Here is a 22,324-nt window from a genome sequence, read left to right as displayed (position 1 = left end):
TGTTTTCCATTATAAGCCGTGGGTGGTTATTCTCACCTTTGGCAATCTATACGGCTGTATAGATTTATTTTTTATTTTTTTAAATGAATGCGTGTCTTGTAAATTGTGATTCTTCGTGTGTATGTATTCGTTTGGAATGATTTATAGACTCTATACAATTTTTCAAAATACGCGTTTCATCATATACAAAATTAATTTCACCAGCACTCCATTGAGTGTACACAAGTTCTTAATATGTTAACAGGGATTACTTGTTGATCCCCAGCTGTTGTCAGTTGCTGGTAAAGCATCATCGCAGTTTAAGGTCTACAACAGCTGTGAATCTACCTTTTAGGCTATCTGTATGGTCCTTGATCTGCGACCTCTCTGCACAGAATATCATTGACTGGTAGGATTACTAAGCATGAATGATAAAAGAGTGGGTCTCGTGTAAAATTTATTTAAAAAAAAATTTAAAAAAAATATAGAAACCTTTTTTCACCAACCTTTATTTATGTCCATAGTTAAGGACCTAAAACTCAATAAAGATCGGGTGCATCCTGCTTTTTTCTGAATTGAAACGTTTGGATGTTCTTTTAAATAAACTAGATTTTCTATTGACCTCTGCAGTCTCCCAGGATTGGAATTTCACTATTTTTGATCAACCTTTTTTGTCATTTAGTGAAATTTTCACATTGTGGTATAAGGGACAAAATGGTTTTCAAATGATTGCTTGCCGCATACAAATCTTGTCCTACATCAATCTATCATATTTTATTTAAACACATAAGCAAAATCCAAGGGTTATATTGGATGCAAAGTTTGGACCTTTAGGACACATTCAGCATAAACTAGAATATACGCAGTAATAATTTACATTGAAGCAAAGTAAATTTAAGCCTTACTAAAATCTTGTTTGCACGTAACATTCTGCTTTTTGATTGCATCTTCTTAGATGCAAAATTAAGCTGGGTTATAGTGGGGGCAAGCACAGCTTTAAATGTAGATTTTGGTATTAAAACAGTGGTGGTTTGTTAAATTAACAATAATTTTGTAAAATTAAGACTTAAATTAAAGACTTGAGGGGTTTAAGTGAAAACTACCGATATTATTATTTTTTTTTTAATTAAACGATTTCATATATTACAGCCTGTGTGTATATTTTTTTAATGTATAATATATTTTTACCAGGAAGATACATTGCAATGTATGCATTTAAGAAAGAGCATATTTTCAGTGAGTTTCTTGACTTACACATGCTTTGTGGGGGCAGCCATCTTTATTTTCACCTTGTTCTATCTGACAGAAAACCTTTAGTAGTTATGTGCGTTCATGAATCCTGACATGATGCACAAATGCCAAGGATCTCAAAAATGCACTCTAGGATGGTTTTGTACTTTCAAAGTGTACCTTAGCAGATAGCTTCCAGCAGCAGTGTAGGCCGTGGTGGTTTGTAATTTTCCTCTGATAGGGCGACAAGGCACTCCCGGCCACCATACTCACTGCAGTGGTTGTAGTGGCGTTTGGAATGATCCTTTAAATATATTAAAAGTGGCTTTATTTATATCACACCTTGTTAAATGATCAAGTTCAACGTAAACAGGTTCTTACCAATCTAAAGTAAGACTTTCTTGTCCAGGCATTTTTTATTCCTCTAAAACAAAAACATGTTAGTCAATTTAAGTTAGTGTCATTGAATAACGACTGAAACAGAATGATAACATTTAATGTGGAATTCTAAGGAAAAAGAAAAAAAAGTTTGATCTAGATTCTGATTCTAAATCCATTTTGTGAGCTGCAAAAGGCCAATAAAGTTGTTGTTAACGTGAAGAGGAATACATATTCATGTACATCACGTCACATTTGCCCTTCAGTGAGAAAAAAAAGACCTGCCTATTTTTTAGAATTTCATTTCTTTCCTAGACTTGACTGTTTGCATTAGTTCTAAAAGCCCAGATTTAAATCTAACAGTGTTACTCATTAAAGTGAATTTTAAATGTAAGGCCAAAATAGGCAAAGAAGCATAACTGATTTTGAGATTTTTTTTTCCAGTATGTCTATTTTGGCATTAAATCTGAAATTCACTTTGAACTATCACTTTATTGAATAACCTTTTATTATTTTTAAATAGCTTTTTATCTTTATTGCCCGTATACCTGCTTTTTTTATTTATTTTTTACCATTTTCTGTAAGCAAGTGTATGTATGTTTTCAGATACCTTCATAATTCCATATGTATTCTTCACTAGTGTTTTGGAGGCCTATTTTTGCCGTTATTTAGCATTTTGAGAGATGTACGTATCTGACCGTCAATCCATTTTACAGATATCTAACCATTATACAGTGCAGCTGTCATGATAGATAGGATTAAAGATATAAGCGCAGACGATAAAGTTCCAGCGAATGGCATATATATGTGCATCTTGTAAACCTTTTTATGATTTCTTTCAAGAAATGTTGACTAATCAGTTAAGGCTTTGCCTATGGGTCCTCTAGAAAATGACATTTTATACTGATATATGATATGAATTATGAAAATAACATAACTGTAACATTTGTTATGTAGAGAACTTTTCGCAAAATTGCCCGACAGTAAATCAGACTTTTTTCCCCCCACTTAATAGCCCATCATCTACAAAAATAAGTTGCAAATTGCATAGTCTGGCGTACATACAAAATAATGAAAGAGCATTTCTGCAGTAGAAACATAGGAAACTGGATGGGAGACATGTAAGCTTGTCCTTAACCCTTTACTGCAAGGTTCTAATGGGTGTTAAACGAGACTTGTGTTTAATATGCTGGCAATGAAATTATACGATTTGTACTGTCTTCTCACAACTATTCTAAAGGGGGCATTTGGGGATTGAAAAAGAATAAACAACAAATGTGTATCTTATTCTCTTGTCCTGAATAAATAAATTCCACAGGATCTCTTTACAAGTGGTTGAATGTCCATGTTCGGTGTTTTTTTACATTCATGTTGAAGATGTCTTCCTCTGCACTGCTGCGTTCTTCCATCTTCTCCAGCTATTTTCAAGGCCAATTGAATCACAGCATTTATAGGTTTGAAGGCCATTTGTGGGTCTTTATGTTTTCACACCTCAGATGAGGGTTCCCCAATTGATTTTGACTTGTCGATTCTTGACATTTTTAAATACGCAGTTCTATATCTGCTAGATCATTGGAGTATTGGAGACACGAAACAGCGAGGAAATTACCTCATCCTTCATTCCTTTTGAATGTTCAGCCTTGAAAATCCTGTTAAAAAAAAGGATTAGGTCAGTCACTATGAACTTTGAGATACATTTACAATATTCCATATTAATGAATCCTTTTTATTAGTACCTACAACATTTGTTTATCAGAATAAGAGGGATATATAATACTTCGAGTGAACATCATGGCATATTTGATTGCTTTGGGAGCTGTTAAAATGTAATTTACCTGCTGCCCCTGGCTCCAGCACCACCAACCCGCATAGAATTGTAACACCCACTCTGATGCACCCCCCATGGCAATAGGCCCTACTTAGAGGCACTTCCCCAAACAAGCAATCATCACTGCTGACACCGACAACATGTTCTATACTATCCCAGCAAGCTGGAGGAACACCTGCTGAGGAAGAAGCACTGTGACCGGAAGCAAGAGTACCACCTGAGGCTTCCGCTGCCCTCCGTGTCACTCAATCCTCTGCTTACACTCTCTCCGCATTGCTAGCACAATGCTCTCTGAAATGAACCTAACTTCTGTGTATCATAACTGGTACACTTTAATACTTTAAGGACCAATGATATAGACAGGGGTAGGCAGCCTTCGACAGTCCAGATGTTGTGGACTACATCTCCCATAATGCTCTTACCTGCATAACGCTGGCAAGGCATGAGGAGAGATGTAGTCCACAACATCTGGAGTGTCGAAGGTTGCCTATCCCTGCTTTAGACCAAGGAAATTCAATGCTGTAAGCACACTCTGGCCCATAAAGCTCTTATGACAGTCCTACTGTTGTTAAATTAGTGGGCATTTCATTTTGATGTAAGATCTTTAAAAGCCTGTGTGTCATTCTGTCATTAACAGGCAAATGTGGATCACCTGGAATGATTTCAATGATTTCAATGTGACACGTCTGCATTTTTGTGTTTAGCAGTCCTATCTCAGAGACCATTACAGTAACACTAAAATCACTTCATCTCATTGAAGTGGTCTGGGTGCAGTATCCCCTTACCCATCAATGCTAAACATTGCAGTTTTTGAGAAGCTGGAGGAGGCATGGCCCCAATGGTGTATCCTGGTTTTGTGCTGCCCTAGGCATGACAAAACTCAGGTTGTACAATTTGCTCTTTCGTTATTCGGTATTATTTACTAATACCAAGTATTTTTTTACGTAGTAGTAGTGAAGTAGTCTGACAACCAGCATTACAAAAAGGGAGAGAAAAGGAAGCTTCTTAGTAGATAGGTCCCTTATCATTGTGGGATTGCTTTAAGGACACCGAAAAGGAGCTATCTACTAAACAATTTCCTAATTTGATACCCCTAAATATGGTTATCCCACAAGGGTACCAAATTAGGGAGATATCTGCTAAACAGCTGCAGGATGCAACCGTGGCACAGATCAGAGTTTCATTCAATAGAATTAAATGCCAGGAAAAAAAAATAAAAATAAACGGACAAAATTCAGTTCAGACTAAACGAATTTTCTTTTCTTCCGAATGTGTTCATACAAAACAAAAATCTCAGCAGCGAAACCATATCAGAAGAGATGACCTCTAATGAGATTTTTTTTTATTTAAAATTCAGGTCAGGACCCTTGCAGAACACAAAATACACAACTATATTAACCCCTTAAGGACGGAGGACGGTTCAGGACCGTCATCGGCATTTTTGCGTTGCCGACCGGTGACGGCCCTGAACCGTCCTAACCGTCCAATGTACTTACCCGATCGCCGTCGTTCCCCCGGCAACGATCTGCGCTGCTCCCGTTGTGGGGAGACTGCCTGCAGCCCAGACAGTCTCCCCATGGCGGTTTAGGACCCCTGTGGCCATGTGATCGCCCAACAGGGCGACCACATGGTCACAATAGGTGTCCTAGTCTCTGCCTGCAGGGGGACTGTCTGTGCTGACAGGCAGTCTCCCTGCAACTGTAAAATCAAAAAAAAATTTAAAGTGAAAGTTAATAAAAAAAAAAAATATTATTATATATGTGTATATATATGATATATAGACATATATTATACCTATATAATATATGTCTATATATCATATATATAATGTCATGCTAAGTGTATTTTTATATTAATATGTACATATATTAATATAAAAATACACTTATAATTAATTTACACACGTATATATATAATATATATAATAACTATATATATTGTATATATATATATTATAAAATACGAATAATAAATAATTTAAATTAAATTAAAAAAATTACAAATAATAATAAAAATTTTTAAAAATTATATATCTATACGAAATTTTATTCTAACTGTATTTTGATATTAATATATATATTTATATCAAAATACACTTAGAATGAAATTGTATATATATCTATGTATATATAAATAAATAAAAAGAATGCAAACTATTCATATGTCCATATACAAAATTACATAAATAATTATATAAATATACACGTAGACTTCAAATATATAAATATGCATATATATTTAAATTCTACGTGCGTATTTATGTAATATTTTTACATAATTAAGTTATTTTATTGATTGCAATTTAAGGGACATGCCTGCCAACCCAGGCCGAAAGTCCAGAGAATTTAATTTGCTATCACTGTATTTTACCCTGTAACGTTCTACGACATCCTAAAACCTGTACATGGGGGGGTACTGTTTTATATGGGTCAAATATTTTTACATTGAAAATGGCCAGGTTGGTTACGTTGCCTTTGAGAGCGTATGGTAGCCCAGGAATGAGAATTACCCCCATGATGGCATACCATTTGCAAAAGAAGACAACCCAAGGTATTGCAAATGGGGTATGTCCAGTCTTTTTTAGTAACCACTTAGTCACAAACACTGGCCAAAATTAGCGTTCAATTTAGTTTTTTACTTTTTTCACACACAAACAAATATGAACGCTAACTTTGGCCAGTGATTGCGACTAAGTGGCTACTAAAAAAGTCTGGACATACCCCATATTGAATACCCTGGGTTGTCTACTTTTAAAAAAATATGTACATGTGGGGTGTTATTTACAATTTATGACAGATAATAGTGTTACAATGTCACTATTGATACATTTTAAAAATTTATGTTTTGAAACCGCAATATCCTACTTGTACTTATAGCCCTATAACATGCAAAAAAAATAGCAAAAAGCATGTAAACACTGGGTATTTTTGAACTCAGGACAACATTTTGAATCTATTTAGCAGTTTTTTTCATTCGCTTTTGTAGATGAGTAAAAGATTTTTCACATAAAATTCAAAAAATGTGTATTTTTTAAAAAATTTCATCATATTTTTTCATTTTTTTAAAATTAAATTACATGAGATTATATAAATAATGGTATGTAAAGAAAGCCCCTTTTGTTGAAAAAAACAATATATAATTTGTATGGGAACAGTAAATGAGAGAGCGGAAAATTACAGCTAAACACAAACACCACAAAAGTGTCAAAAAGATGCCTGGTCGCAAATGTACAACATCGCAAAAAAAGTCCGGTCTTTAAGGGGTTAAACAACACTTTAAAAAAACAAAACAAAAAAAAACAAGACAAAACACTTAACCCCCCCCCCCAAAAAAACAACAACAATATAGATCCTAATAGACAGGTTATTTGATCACACACGTTGGTTATGAACACCTTTCAGCTTGTCTGCTGTATATTGGACTGGATGCCCCATCTTCAGTGAAGCATGGGGGCAATGTCTACTCTTTCCTCATCACTCCTAATGTGGATGTCAGGGAGATAAATATTTGGATCTTTAGATATGCTTTGAGAACCTTTCCAGAAAATGAAATGTCAAAATTGTATTTTTCAGATCAGGAACAGTCTGAGTAGTTGAGCCAGTATGATTCTCATTCTCTATAAAATGTTCTGTTTGCTTTCCAATCGGATCCCAGAGGTTTTTGTTTCATCAACATAGTTACACTAACATCACAAGGGGTTAATTTCCAGTTATAAACAGATGTGGGTGGGAGGCTAGGCTTGTAAACACACAAGATTTATCAAAAAGAAAAGTCTGTTTATTACTATACTAGTCACCCTTTCAAGATCTGGCGAGCTTTTAGAGCATTGTAATACTGCAGTGAACCATATGCTATGAATAAATTCACTCACCATCACCGGTCCCCTAAACAAACACGCAAACTGCATGTATGAAAACATACCAGAAGCCAGTTATGAAGATGTGGGATAGCATGATTTTAAAGTAACATTGATATTTAAAAATGAAATCATTCAATATTCAAGGTTTTCTTAGTGGAACATCTCTGAGAGAATTATGATTGCGGGGATATAGAATTCCTGATTTTCTGCTAATCCAGTTTATAGTACTGGCCCTCAGAGACCAGTTAGTTTCTAATGTGAATTAACCCACGCCAACAGGAAACCTAGCCCATTATGGTGTACAGTTCTCAGCAACAAAAATGGAAAGAAACACCAAATAACTTTACTCGATCATGCGTTTATTTATTCTGTTACGTTTGTTCATTTCCATAAATACTAGAAGATAGATGATAGACGTCCAGCTGTTTTAAAACTGAAACTCTCCTGACGCTTTGCCAGTATGTGGATCCAAGCAGAACAAATCTGGCTACAAGTTGAAGTGAGAGGCATGAGTACTTCAAAGTGGGAATGAGAATGAAAAGACTAGTCAAATAAAGAATAAACAAGGTAAGGGGAGATTAGATGCTCGATCCCCAAGGACAATTAGGCCCTGGGCCCTTGAAGGCCAGTATATGTGTGATAAGTGTTACACATATCTTTTTATTTGCAGTTGTGTAGTCCTTTGTGAATAGTGTGAATGGATGTCAAAGATTGAAAATGTATTTGAGTGTGGATTGGTTGTGCATAATGCTTGTATGTGGGAATACATGGACACATAGTAAAACATGTTTATGCATACTGCAGTGATGAGTTTGTAATATGTTTTTAGATTGTCATTGTAAATGTCAAAGTACGTATTTAAATGGATAATGTTAATGTGTGTGAATCCAAAAGTATATGATTCTGGGATTTATTTCAATGTAGATCAAGTGCGTGAATATACCTTTCTACTAGTGATCAACGTAAATGTGTATTGTTGCAGAGTGCATGGTGTGGTGTGTGAATAGGATGGTGTATTTTTTTTTTGAGTATCTGTGAATATATTTGAAGTGAATGCATCTGTTTGGAGTGTAAACATGTGTGTGAAAACACAAGTTTGTTTTTGTAGAGTGCTGCTGTGCCTTAGTTTGGAGGGGCTGTGTGTGTGAATGTTTGTGAACATCAGTGTGTATTAGTATAGGCATAGGCGTGCGCACGGGGTGTGCCGGGTGTGCCTGGGCACACCCTAATCCCGCGGCACGCCTATGTATATTGAGACCGGCAGGGGAGATCTCAGGATCCCCCCTGTCGGTCCATGCAGAGCCGGCGCTATCCGAGCGCCGGCTCTGCTCTCAGCCTCCCTCCTCACTGACCCACATGCAGGGAGGGAGGCAGGAGAGGACCCGGCGGAGCTATTGCCGGCAGCTCTGCCGGGTTCCTCTCGCGAGATATGAGCGTTGCCGTGGCAACGCTCAAATCTCGCGAGAGTGAACTCTAGCCCCAGAGGGGCTAGAGTTCACTCTCCACTGGACCACCAGGGATGGAATCAGCAGCAACAAGGATCCCCCCTCCCTACAAAAGGTAAGAAGGGAGGGGGGATAGCAAGTAATGTACCCCCACCTCCACCCCCACAATCACCCACACACATACAGCACACACACACATACAGCACCCACAGACATACACAGCACCCACACACATACAGCACCCACAGACATACAGCACCCACAGACATACACAGCACCCACACACATACAGCACCCACAGACATACAGCACCCACAGACATACAGCACCCACAGACATACACAGCACCCACAGACATACAGCACCCACAGACATACACAGCACCCACAGACATACAGCACCCACAGACATACAGCACCCACAGACATACACAGCACCCACAGACATACAGCACCCACACACATACAGCACCCACAGACATACACAGCACCCACACACATACAGCACCCACACACATACAGCACCCACAGACATACACAGCATCCACAGACATACACAGCATCCACAGACATACAGCACCCACAGACATACAGCACCCACAGACAGACAGCACCCACACACATACACAGCACCCACAGACATACACAGCACCCACAGACATACACAGCACCCACAGACATACAGCACCCACAGACATACAGCACCCACAGACATACACAGCACCCACAGACATACAGCACCCACAGACATACAGCACCCACACACATACACAGCACCCACAGACATACACATCACCCACACACATACAGCACCCACACACATACAGCACCCACAGACATACACAGCACCAACACACATACAGCACCCACACACAGCACACTAACAGCACCCTCACACACACACAACACACTACCAGTACCCTCACACACAGTACATTAACAGCACCCTCACAAGTGCGCACACACAAACACCCTCACCCACATAGCACACTACCAGCACCATCACACACACATCACACTAACAGCACCCTCACACAGCACACACACACACACACACACAGCAGTGTGTGTATGTGTATGTGTGTGTATATATATATATATATATATACATATATATACATACATACATACATATATATATGCGGCGTGTGCTTGTGCTTTAGGGTGCACACCCTAATGCAATAGGCTGCGCACGCCTATGAGTATAGGGAGTATATGAATACAAGGATCAAATGTTACGTAATGTTATTGTTTTCTTTTGTGAATGCAGGAGTGTATATGATGATTGTGTTAATGTGTGTGTGAATATAGGTGTATTTTAGTGTAGATTGTCAGTATATAAATACATCGGTATGTTTATTCCACCTCACCCTACTTGTGTCTCTTATTACTGATTCTTCGACATGGTGTCTCTTTGCCCCACCAACTTCTTGTCCTTCTCCAACCCCTTTCTTGGGTTTTTGTCCTATTTCCCATAATCACTACCATCCGTATCTAACTAACCAAACTTTACTTGTGTCTCTCACAATTACCCCATCCAACAGGTCAATCCAGCTGTAGTTATGGAAAATGAGAAAGTAAACTGATACAACTGAGGTGGTGATGTGACTGGATTTCCAATGAAGACTGAATCAAGGACATATAATTAAGTGTGCAGTCTGACAGCCAGTTCATTCACAAAAGCGTAGACTGGTCCCATAAAAGATATGCAGGTGGTTTACTAGGGAATCGCAACTGTGATTCTTAGAAGTTTCATTTTGTTATCTGCATAACGATCTTCTATAAAATATGTTTATGTGTATATTAAGGATACACACTGATGACTATAGATGATGGGGAAATTATGCATTCAGGGCTTCTAGATAAATCATAAACCACATGACCAGAGTCAGAGTAATTAATGTATGCCTCCCGAGCTCCACAATGGTATTATTTACTTGTAACATTTGTTCTTGATATATATATCTTTTAGAAAGTGTATAAAACATCTTAAATAAATATTTTTTGCTCCAAAGCAGATGGAGTGACAGAGACCAATAACTAATACCCCAGCTGCTGAAGAATGTGACTCTCACCAAACTCAAACACTGAGAGACACGCAAACACAAGCTGTCTGAAAGACATGTTCACTCGCTTTCCTATTCACACACAGCTTGATAGCTCCAGTTGTGTGATGACGGTCACTTTGTTTGATGAGGTTGAGAGTATTATCAAGTGATGGAGGGCAGTACCGGTAATTTAGATGGAAGTATTGCAAACTTACATTGCTAATCACACTGGAAATGATCAGTTTCCTGTAATCACAAACAGTGTGTAAAATAGTATTTGAAACCTGAAATGCCCATTACAATAAGATTATCATTCTGGAATATAACTGCATGCAAGTAGAAATTAAGCCCTGGCAAGTGAAAATTGTTCCATGCATATGCTCCCCTACCCCTCTCATTCCAACTTCATGCAAAGATTGTCAGTGTTATTTAAAAGCAGCAGATTATTAACAGTGTCTGCACCGCTAATATCTGTAGCCATCAAGAGTGGCATTAACCCCTTAAGGACACATGAGATTACTTTCAATGCACCAACAAACAGCCTGAATAATTCCCACACAAGCTGACAAATTTATGGGGGAAAGAGATCTCAATGAAGTTCCTCTCTACTTCTCATGTAAACACGTAGATGTGCAAGAACACTAAAAACAAAAACACTAAACAAACGTAAATGTTAATCACAACAAATGTAATAATGTGTTGGCCTCCTAACTTCACTGTGATTAACATTTAAATCAGAAGTCACATAACAGCAGGGCATTTGTAATTTTGAAATATATATATTCCTGAGAGCTTTTATTTGCAGATACATTTAAAAATATTACAAAAGTGGTGGGTTAACTTTTTTGAGAATAGTTATATCAAGGTTCAGAATGATCATATGCCAAAATCTGCAACTCAACCATCAAGCATACATACTGTAATGTCATGCACGCTCGTATTATTTATCTTGTAATTGGAATTAGTGATGAAAATCAAGGATAATCATAGAATCATAGAGTAATATGTTTCTTGTCACTTTGGGACTTGACCTAAAAAGAAAAAATGCAAAAACATTTGTTCATTTGTGTTGCACAACATTGCTGCTTAGACTGGACATATTTTTCTATTTAAACAGACTGACATTGTTTATACCAGAATATTTATAACAGAAAGAGCTTATAATGTTGGGATATATGAACACATCACAGAGCTCTACAACAATTAACTCACACTAATATGTGGTGAATACAGATTTAAAGGGACACTGTAGGCATCCAGAACTCTTCATCTCATTGAAGTCGTCTGGGTTCAGTATCCCTGTTCCCATTACCCTGCAATGTAAGCAATGTTTACATTGCAGGGTTAAGACCGCCTCTGGTGGCTTTCTACCAGACAACCACTAGAGACGCTGGATGTCCTCATGCTTTTTATGAGGACATCTAAGATCAAATCAAAGCCTATAGGAAAGCATTGAGTCAATGCTTTTCTATAGGGAAGGCCCAATGCGTGTCCTCTTTCAATTAATCTAATACAGGGTTCTTTTTTTATGTTTTATTGTTGTGTGCAGTGGCTGACTGGCAACTTTATGCCCAGGGGGACAAGTACAACTCGAAAGCCCATGGTGTAGCAACAAGGCCTCACATAAAAAAATATTTTTTTTGTGTTTGGAGGTTGCTTGTGGTGTTGTACGTTTGTGGGAATGCTGCTAGTGGAGTTGCGTGTCCCAGGTGGCTTCTTGTTGTTGCAATTGCGGCTGTGGTGGGGGGAAAGGGACTTTAGTTGGAGGTTGTGGCTTTAGTGGGATTATAGACAATGTATTGGGGAAACAGGGGCTGTAGTAGGAGGATTAGGACTGCAGTGAGGGGAATAGTGGCTGTAATGGGCTATGGTTTGTGTATAGGGGTCATTGTGAAACGGTTAGTGACTGTAGCGGGGGTAAGGGCTATAGTGGGTGGGATAGGGGCTGTAATTGGAGGGATTGTAGAGCGGGAATTACAACTGTAGTGGGAGGAGGGTCCCCCCTTGACCGTCCTTCCAATGCTCCCCTGTCCCAGTCAGCCCCTGATTGTTTATATATATTTTGTTATTGCTTATTTTACAACTTTTGTTACCGCTCTGAGCTACAGCACTGAAAGGGAGAGAGCTAGGCAGAAACGTAATCCCCTTCATAGATTGTGTGTTTGTTTGAACCGGGCCTTATATAACTCTAATATCCCCTTTCTATAATTGTACATCTCTGCGGAATATCTTGGCACTATATAAATACTATTACTACTATTTATAATAATACTTTAAAGCAGACAACGCACTCAGGTGACTAACAAAAGTATACATTTTCAACAAACTGTAAGGTAGCTATGGATAATAAAAGCACCCAAGTAACTCTTTTATTGTGTGTTTTGCTTTGCTTTTCCTCTTAGTGGCAGTGTTTTCCCTGATTCTGGAAATCATAATGCTATAGACCATCATTAGTGCACACTGGTTAGTTACGGGGACCGGCACTATAAGACAGACAATGCTCCTGTCAACTCTCAGCTGACATTTGTTATGGTTTTTGCCCAATAGAACAAAATTATGCAATTAACAAAAAAAAACATTCAACATTATGAAAAGCTAGCAATATTAACATCTTAAAGAACTCCTCCAAGCCCCTTTCTCACTTAATAAAACTGATGAATTAAAGAGACAGCTGAAGGGGTGCTCTTCTTGACTGCCTTGTGCCCCAATACAAAGTGGAAGGCAATATTTTGATCCGAGCTGTGACTGACACGTATGTGCCATGCCTCCCGAGTATTAATTACTCCTGATTAACCCTTTACAACAACACTGTAAAATGTATGTTGTTCACACGTGTATTGTTCAGATCTATTTTCAATGTGTGAACTATTCATGGTAATAGAGAGGACAATATATAAGCAGGTAGGTAGTTAAATGTAACCACCATGGCTGCTCTTGAGAACCATTGGTTAAATTATTAAAAGTATGCATAGATTTACAGTAGCAATTTACTAAGATTGCCAATGGTAAACACAAATCTGAATAACATATTTTAGTCTTTTTCTAATATATCATATAACTAAAAAATACCAACTCCACTGATATGCAGATACCCAATATACAATAGACTTATTAAGTTTGTAAAATCAACACTGGATATGACACTAAACTCAAGAATCCTCATAGCAGATAAAGGTCTATTTTACGGAAAGACTGTAAGCAGCGACATACACTTCTGTAACAATATACAGTTTTTATGCTTAAATATTATAGTTTGGAAAAACCAACATTTATATTTGTCTCTCCACAACTATGCAAAAACAATACAATACATGTTTTTACAAATCCCCCTTTCCCCTCATATCCTTTCAGATATACTGTTATTTTGTGTTACAAAGCAGGTCAGTGAATAAAGTGTCCCCAATAATGCTTTTACAGTATTTACTGAGTCCCAGAGACATGCTCAAGCTACTTGGCACCCAGGGCGAACTGTATGTTGGCACCGTACAAATTGTCTCCTATCCCCTTTCTGGTGCGTCTTTTGTCCCCCTCATGCCTCAAATCTGTTTACTGTGGCTCCTATCTCCCACTTGTAAATTCTACCCCCTTGTGTCTCTTTCACCTTTTTTTTTATCTCTTAGCACACCCCACGTCTTTATTCCCCCCGCCCCCCATGTGTCTTATGCCACATTTGCATCTCTTACACCCACTCTGGGTCTCATATGCCCCCTTACATCTCTTATGCACCTGTTTGTTCATATTCGTTTGATTGTAAGAATTCTAGCAGTAGTACCAGTTATTCTTTCAATTTATTTTGTTAGAAAACACAGATTTTCGCTACATCATGCCATACAGACATTCTCAATAGAGATACAATTAAATGTGTCTTTAAAATGGAACTGTCACTTCTCTGGAAATTACATTGTCAAATAAAACATAGAAAATCACCTGTAACTTTTTGTTTTCTTGTGAAGCTCCATTTAATTTTAAAATGTATAGTAAAGATTTTGCGAATTACATCACAAACCACTTCAGTCCAGGCACAGGCAGGGCACACAATGCAAACAAGGAGGAGAACAGAAGCATTGTGTCGGCTACTCATTTTCCACTTTGTACAAAGACACAAAAGAGCTACATTTATAAAGATGTAGGATCCCAAATACAGTTTAGAAATGACAATTCCCCTTTAAACACAAACAGTCATGATTCTAAAGAAAAGATGCGTCCTGCTGACGATTCCTTAAATACGATCAGTTCTGTAAAAAATACACGGACTTAGCATTCTAGTGGCTAAAGGGAATCTATTAAAGCAAATAAAAATCAAACCATGTCGGAGACAGACTGTTTTCACTTTTTAATGATTGTCCTTTCTTTCAAACCTATCCTGAACACTGAAAACTTACTTTGATCTTAGTCTGTTATTACTATCAGCTGCTTCGATTTAATGTATAATGGTCTACCAGGCTTGATAGCCTTACTCATATCGAGAGGCTAACACAAAAACGAAACCCGTAGCAATTAAATAAATTATATATTGGGAATCTCTTTGTAAAGGATAGATTATCTTACATATTACATCCTATCAATTCATAACTACAGGCTCTTTACAACATATATATGTGTGTGTTTTTTTAAATATTATTATTGCCATTTATATAGCACCAACAGATCCCGTAGCGATTTACAATATTATAAGAGGGGGGATTTAAACATAAATAGGACAATTACAAGAAAACTTACAGAAACGATAGGCTGAAGAGGACCCTGCTCAAACGAGCTTACAGTCTATAGGAGGTGGGGTATAAAACACATTAGAGCAAGAAATAGCAATCAAATAAGGTGCGAGTGATGCATCTCCCCAAGTGTCTTCCCCCTTTACAGGGGAGCAATCAATTCACAGGATTTTTAAAAAAATGTTGTTTACTTAGCCCTATATTTAAAATTGGTAAGTGCTCTCAGTCAATGAATGAGTGCCTTTGCACAGAACATGCACAGAATTGACATTAACCAGCCTGGAACGCTTGTTCCTGGTTGGCTAATGAGGTACTAATTACACTGCATGGAGTTACTCCTCCATCATCATCAATAAATATCTCTGTATGAGTAGAGTTTCATATTGATACACTATACATACAGAAACCAAACACCATGACCACCTCAAATCACTGAAAAGAGATTATGGCACTTGGAGTAAACCTATAAAGAAAATGAAGCATCACATAAACAAAGGGCTAGTAAAAGTTATAGGTTATGTTCAGTAAGTGTTATATTGTATATCCCATTGTAAAAAGCTACAGATTTTTTTGGCGTAATATAAATATAATAATAATAATAATAATAATAATAATATTTAATTGTGTAATTGCCATAAAAGTGATAGTACCCCTTTAAAAAAGTTTAGCATTTCTACTTGGGATAAAAAGATAAATAAAAAATCAAGACTGTTGGTACAATTTTTATGGCTGTGTAACCTGATGTCAATTCATTATCTCTGCATGCTATATTGATAAGAGCAGCAACTCGTTACTTCTCCACCACGTAAAAAAAAAAAAACATGAATGAAGAAACCTAACTCAGAGAGAAGACACTGAGTTACATAGTTACATAGTTACATAGCTGAAAAGAGACTTGCGTCCATCAAGTTCAGCCTTCCTCACATATGCTTTTGCTGTTGATCCAAAAGAAGGCAAAAAACCCAGTCTGAAGCGCTTCCAATTTTGCAACAAACTAGGAAAAAATTCCTTCTTGACCCCAAAATAGCAGTCAGATGTCTCCTTGGATCAAGCAGCTATTACCCCACTAATTAGAAATTGTATCCCTGTATGTTATGTTTTTGCAAGTATTTATCCAATTGCAATTTAAACATCTGTATAGACTCTGACAAAACCACCTCTTCCGGCAATGAATTCCATATCCTTATTGCTCTTACTGTAAAAAAAACCTTTCCTTTGCCTTAGATGAAATCTCCTTTCTTCAAGCCTAAATGTGTGACCTTGTGTCCTCGAGTTGCGTTTATAAAGTCAAGCACCCATGGTTTCTAAATGTTTTGAAACATCCAGAATTGTCACTTTGTCGGTTTTTGTTTGATTTAACCTCTGTTAGATCTCATACTCGTCCAACTGCTCCTGCGGCTCCATCAAACAACAGCCTATTAGCAGCCTGTCACAGTGCACTCTGCCAAATTTATCCTTGGTCGTGCTATGTTCTGTTTGAAGAGACAATGCTGCTATTTTGCATAGCTTACTTTTTATGCATTATTTTAACATGACAATTCTGATTTTTCAAGGTTCAATATGTCCATATGCTCGTCTGGAGATGAGCTGCAAACAGAGGTGACCACCCTAAAATAAACTTAAATAAACCTATACACCTCTATTTATTATTATTATCATCATCTAATATTTACATTAAATATGCATTCAGTGGAGTAACATAGGTGACGCCACCCAAATTTAACAGATACACTTATATACAGTAACAGATACAACTTAGGATAGCAGAGCAGTACATGGAGGAGGGGGTGGCCAGTCCTCTTCTGCTCCTGGTGCTTTGAAGTGTGCAAGAGTGTGCAAGAGTACAGCATTGAGGTATATGGAAGGTCATGCGAGACAGTAGGATGCTCCATAGATAAATCTAATTTCTCTGCTTACGGCTGGTTGATTGACACCTTTTCACGGCGGTAGCTCCTCATAGTGCCAAGAAGTGTCACTCCCTACTTTGACTCAGTATATCTTTTGACTAGGTAGGAATTTTAGTGAAATTCCAAGACAGTCAATCAGAATATTTCTTGATAAAGACTATATCTTTATGAAATACTCATTTTGCACGGGGATTGGGATTGCGAACTGTGCCACTTTTAATTTGCTCTGAATGCCTCAAAATTCTCTCTTTAGTGTATAACCCTGTTAGTGCCAGTCTGGCATATAGGGTACAGAACTGAGAAACAATACCAGGGAGCCCCTAGCATGCACATCCACAATTAATGCAATGATGTACTTGGGCTGTGTTGCCCAAGCACCCCCTCCGAGCCCCAAGAAATGTGTCCACAAAACACATCCTAGAAGCCAGACTGTCCCAGTGGACCTAGAACTGCCGGACATTATTTAGCCATACTAAAATAACTGCCTGTCTCCTACAAATGATTGCTGAGCTTTATGCAACTGATTTCCATGTTGTGGGAAAGTGGTCAGTCAGTACCTCGGGGGACACCCTCTTGTCATCGTGTTATGTGCGATTGCCCAGGTATGTCATCGGAAAAAATGGCCCTGACTATGTAATGCATTTAATAAGATGGAAATTGATACTGCCATTTGATACTGCCATTTGCAGAAAAGACAGAGGAACGTTCTTGGTTTTTTTTTTGAATCACCAAATGGTAGAATAACCATATCTTGTTTCAAAGTGAGGAGAACCATTTCTTCTGCAATGTATTATTGAGATATTGCAAATAATAACGACTGAAGGGTTCACTTAGGTACTGGGATTTTGTTAGATCCATTAAATTGCTTTGAGAAGTCTGTGAGGTATTTACTTCAACTTCGCAAGCTATCACCTCCACTCTGTAGGACTCCGTCAGCTGAATTTGCTTAAAATGTTATAGTTTGATCACATTATATTTTACTTCAAAACAGATGGCACAGAAAGGAATCCACCCAAAAGGAGGGAGAATGCTAAGCCCTCTGCCCCCTTTCCTAAAAGGGATTCTGGTCATAAAGAAGGAAAAGTATGGAAGTAATTGAGGTCTGAGATTAGCTCTCCTTTCATCTTCCAAAACATCCTGTCCCAAGAGATGAACCAGTAAGCGAGGGATATGGAAGCTTCACACGCCGCAAAAAAAGTGAAAAAGAACATATATTCTGATATGCAGAAGAATTCCAGATAAGTAACTTGTACATAAACTACAAGGACATATATCTTCATTAATCTCACAAATAATCATTTTCGTAAGATTGTGTACTTTATATGTACATTCCAGTTATAAATGTATGGATGACAAGGTCCTCTTAAGCCTACTCATAAAATGTAATGTACTTTTAGTGCTAATTAAGAAGACAATTATTACGTATATTTTACAAACACAAATTGGATGATGTCATTAAGCTTTAGCCAAAGGAAATGTACATAAATTGGATGACATCATCAAGCCTTGTTCAATTAAATGTACACTGAGTTCCTGAAGTCACTAAGCTTTATCCCAACGAGCGTGATGCAGATTTGAAGATATCAAAAACCCTTTTATGAAATAGTCTTACTTGTATATTGGTTTCAAATACAAATTTCAGACATCTTGCCTGGAAATAACTATGTATTATTAACATATATAAACGTTTAAATATTACACATTATTATTAAATGGATAAAGAACCCAATATAAAGGGTTTATTTGTTAAACACTGATTTGTGGAAAATTTAGAAATTTGGTATACAATTCACTTCAAACTGGTATTTAATGAATAAACATCTGCAGTGTGTTTACTAAAAAACAATAATGGTAAACATCAGGCCAAAATTGTTAAGTTGGAAAAAAATATCTTCTGCTTTTCCATTCTGACTGCTTTGGACGTACTATTACAATTCATTTTAATTTCTCACTTCAAAACATTAACAGGACCAGATAACTGAACAGTTAAAATCTGTCAATGAATGCACGAGGACAGGGGTTGGCAATCTGGGACACTCCAGATGTTTTTTTGACTACTTCTGCTTTAATGCTCTTGCAACCATAATTCCTGCCAAGCATCATGGGATATGTAGTCCAGAACATCTGGAGTGCCAACGGTTGTCAAATCCTGCTAGGTCTAGATATTAAATAAGGTACCAAAGCATTAACTACACAATAGAACATGCTTATGCTAAAATAACACAAAGTAAATCAAGCAAATCAAGATTATAGGTTTCAAAGATTGGAAAATGAATGATGTTTAAGAATGTTTCCAATTATTTCAGCCTAAAATATTATGCCATTCCCAATCTAATTTTCACACCCCCTTTGTTGACTGAAAGGGAATTGGAGAGAAATTACAATCGAAAAGTATGTTCTAAAGACATTGATACATTGCAGAGCTGAGTGGAGGCAAGGTATGCTTTCAACGTCAAATAAATAAATAAATTGGGACGTTGGACTTTGGATTAAACTTGACCTATTTATCCATTGGCTCTAAGCATGTTAGATTCTGGATTTTACTAAGGGTATTCACCACTAAGAATGATCAGAAGCTCAAATTCAAAAACTGTGCACACATTATAACCCCCCCCCCCCCCCCCATTTTAAAGAAGGCTACAGTCCTGTGTACTGAAAGCAAAATAACCTCTACAGCACAATGTAGTGTTTATGGTCCCAGGGGTGGCCTGGAGCATCATTGTAAATAGTCAGATCATTTTCCAAAAGTTTGACTTCTTACCTGGGGTCTGTTGGGCAGAGCTCCGGCCTCCACTGCTTACGATAAAGAGCCTGAAAATGTCTGTCTGACTTAAGCCTGGCAGTGCCTGGCAGTGCAGTGCAGGGCTTAGATCATTAGCTGAGAGCATTTAGCTCACACTGCCAATGAGATAGCCCTGCACTGCAGTGCTTAGCTCAGGAGAGCTAACATAAGCTCCAAAGGAAGAGTAGTGCCGGTAGGGAGCAGTGTTCGGGTAACTCTAGGTAAGAAGTCAAAACGTTCTAAAATGGTTAGACAAGTTACACTCTATTGGCACCATAAACTCTGCAGCCGGCTCCTTGACGAGGGCATCATGGTTTCTTAAAGCATGGGTTTTCTCCCGCCAGTAAATTTGTTTGGACAGGGCTGCTGATTTCCACGACTTAGTGAACAGTATATTGGCTTAAAATGCAACATCACTAAAAGTAATTCCAATTCTGTATAATAAATCTACCCCATTGTTTCAGCACCATAACACTATAGTACCAGTTCATATCTGAATTATTTCTACTGGTGTATAAATGGGTACAAAAATGATGTGCCTATTTTATTATATATTTTTTTTGTCAATTAATGTTTTATTGAGGTTATGCAAAGCGCAAACAACAAATCAAAGTATATGAGAGTCAAGGCAAATATTGGACATGTCACCGTGTATTATAGGCACTCTCTAGGCAGGGAATCAGACGCCTTCCCCACTCAAGACAGTCTAGCAGGACGCAGTCGCAGAAGACTCAGGAAACCTCTGTTAATCCCGGCAGAGCTGTGCCCCCAACAATGGCAGGTCACTCCCAGTTAGAGAAATAAAGAGCCAGCAGCAGTAATCAGTCATTCTGCTTTTAAAAAAATAGATATATGTATATTTCCCTTAGTAGAAATCTCATACACAGTAGCTGGCGTGGCAGACAGGCGTACAAATGGGTTTTAGCACAGATTCCCATTCACCAAACATATTTTTCCAATTTGTCCGGCTGCCTGCTAGTTTGCTGATTGATACATTTTGAAATGCAGGTTTGCTTAGCAAACTGGCATGAAAAAAAAAATAAAAAAATAATTCAAAATAAAAATAAAAATCTTTTCTTTGAACATGTTTTTATTCCAAGAAATCATTAATTTAGAAAAAATATAGTAGAGCTCCTAACCGTGATTGAGAGGTGACATTTTTATGCAGCTTTTTTCTTTCATTGCATACAGCACATATTTACAAAGACACAATTTTCGTTTTTTTTGTGGTAGCATATTAATCTCCGACTCAGTTTATTCACCGATCAACTACCACCTCCTCTAGCTAACTAAGTAAAACGGAGGCTGAATTAAAGTGACAAAACAAGTTTTTGAATTGCCTTTTTATGTCGACATTTTTAATGCTTGGCCAGAAATTCCCTGCATAAGCCATCAGTAAAATATTGTTTTTATTGCGGCTTTCTAAAACACCGCTTAATGACTCAGCCATGATTACGAGAAACTTGGAATAGTTGTGGCATTCCTTCTTTAGCTATAAGCACATAACTAGCCCCAAACCAAAGTAGTTTGTTTTTTCACATCCCTAAGCGTTCACTTCCTGGGATAAATTTGTAAAGCGTGCAGTACAATAAACGGACTGGTGAAATGAAGGATAAAATACACCAGAAAGATTTCTTTGCAGATTTCGTTTCTAAGTTTTTTTTTCTACATAGGGGTTTGTATGCAAAACTGTAATAAAGTGAAAATATTTTTTTTTTGTACAAAATAAAGAAGTTGAAGAAACTCTCTGACATATTGAATTGAAATACATTTAATATATCTAATTATTATGAAGCTTATGATAGTATATTCCCAAAATGAGCATTTTATTCTTAGCATCTCAAGTTCGTATTTCAACTCAATTTTTTGTTTATTGAATATAGTCTCTCATACGTAGACACTTGGTTAATATATCACTAAATATATTGTATGCTGATCTGCACCACAAATTACAGTAACACACAGTGAAATAACCTCCAATTAGAACAAATTTTCCTTACAAAATGTTTATGTCCTTATACTTACATGATCATAGGGTATTAACACTTTTTTTATTATTGCAGATTGCATGTAGTAACTGGAATGCACTTAAAGGGACGCTTAATGTAGTGGTTCTGGTGTCTATAGCCTGTATAGAGCACTGAATCACAAGGGAGC

The 22,324-nt window shown here is 37.4% G+C and overlaps 1 protein-coding gene across 1 annotated transcript in view; it reads right to left on the bottom strand.

Annotated features, from left to right (window-relative positions):
- Window positions 1-1,405: 1,405 nt before the first annotated feature.
- LOC134569334 (twist-related protein 2-like) overlaps window positions 1,406-22,324 on the bottom strand; it is a 58,252-nt gene continuing 37,333 nt past the window's right edge. Inside the window, exon 2 of the mRNA XM_063428289.1 lies at window positions 1,406-3,236. The gene's annotated coding sequence lies outside the window, so the exon portion shown is untranslated. The remainder of the gene's footprint in view (window positions 3,237-22,324) is intronic.

This window comes from Pelobates fuscus, chromosome 1 (assembly GCF_036172605.1).
Source record: "Pelobates fuscus isolate aPelFus1 chromosome 1, aPelFus1.pri, whole genome shotgun sequence".
NCBI lineage: Eukaryota > Metazoa > Chordata > Amphibia > Anura > Pelobatidae > Pelobates > Pelobates fuscus.
The sequence above is the reverse complement of the archived record's forward strand: the minus strand, read 5'-3'. Positions and strand labels throughout refer to the sequence as shown.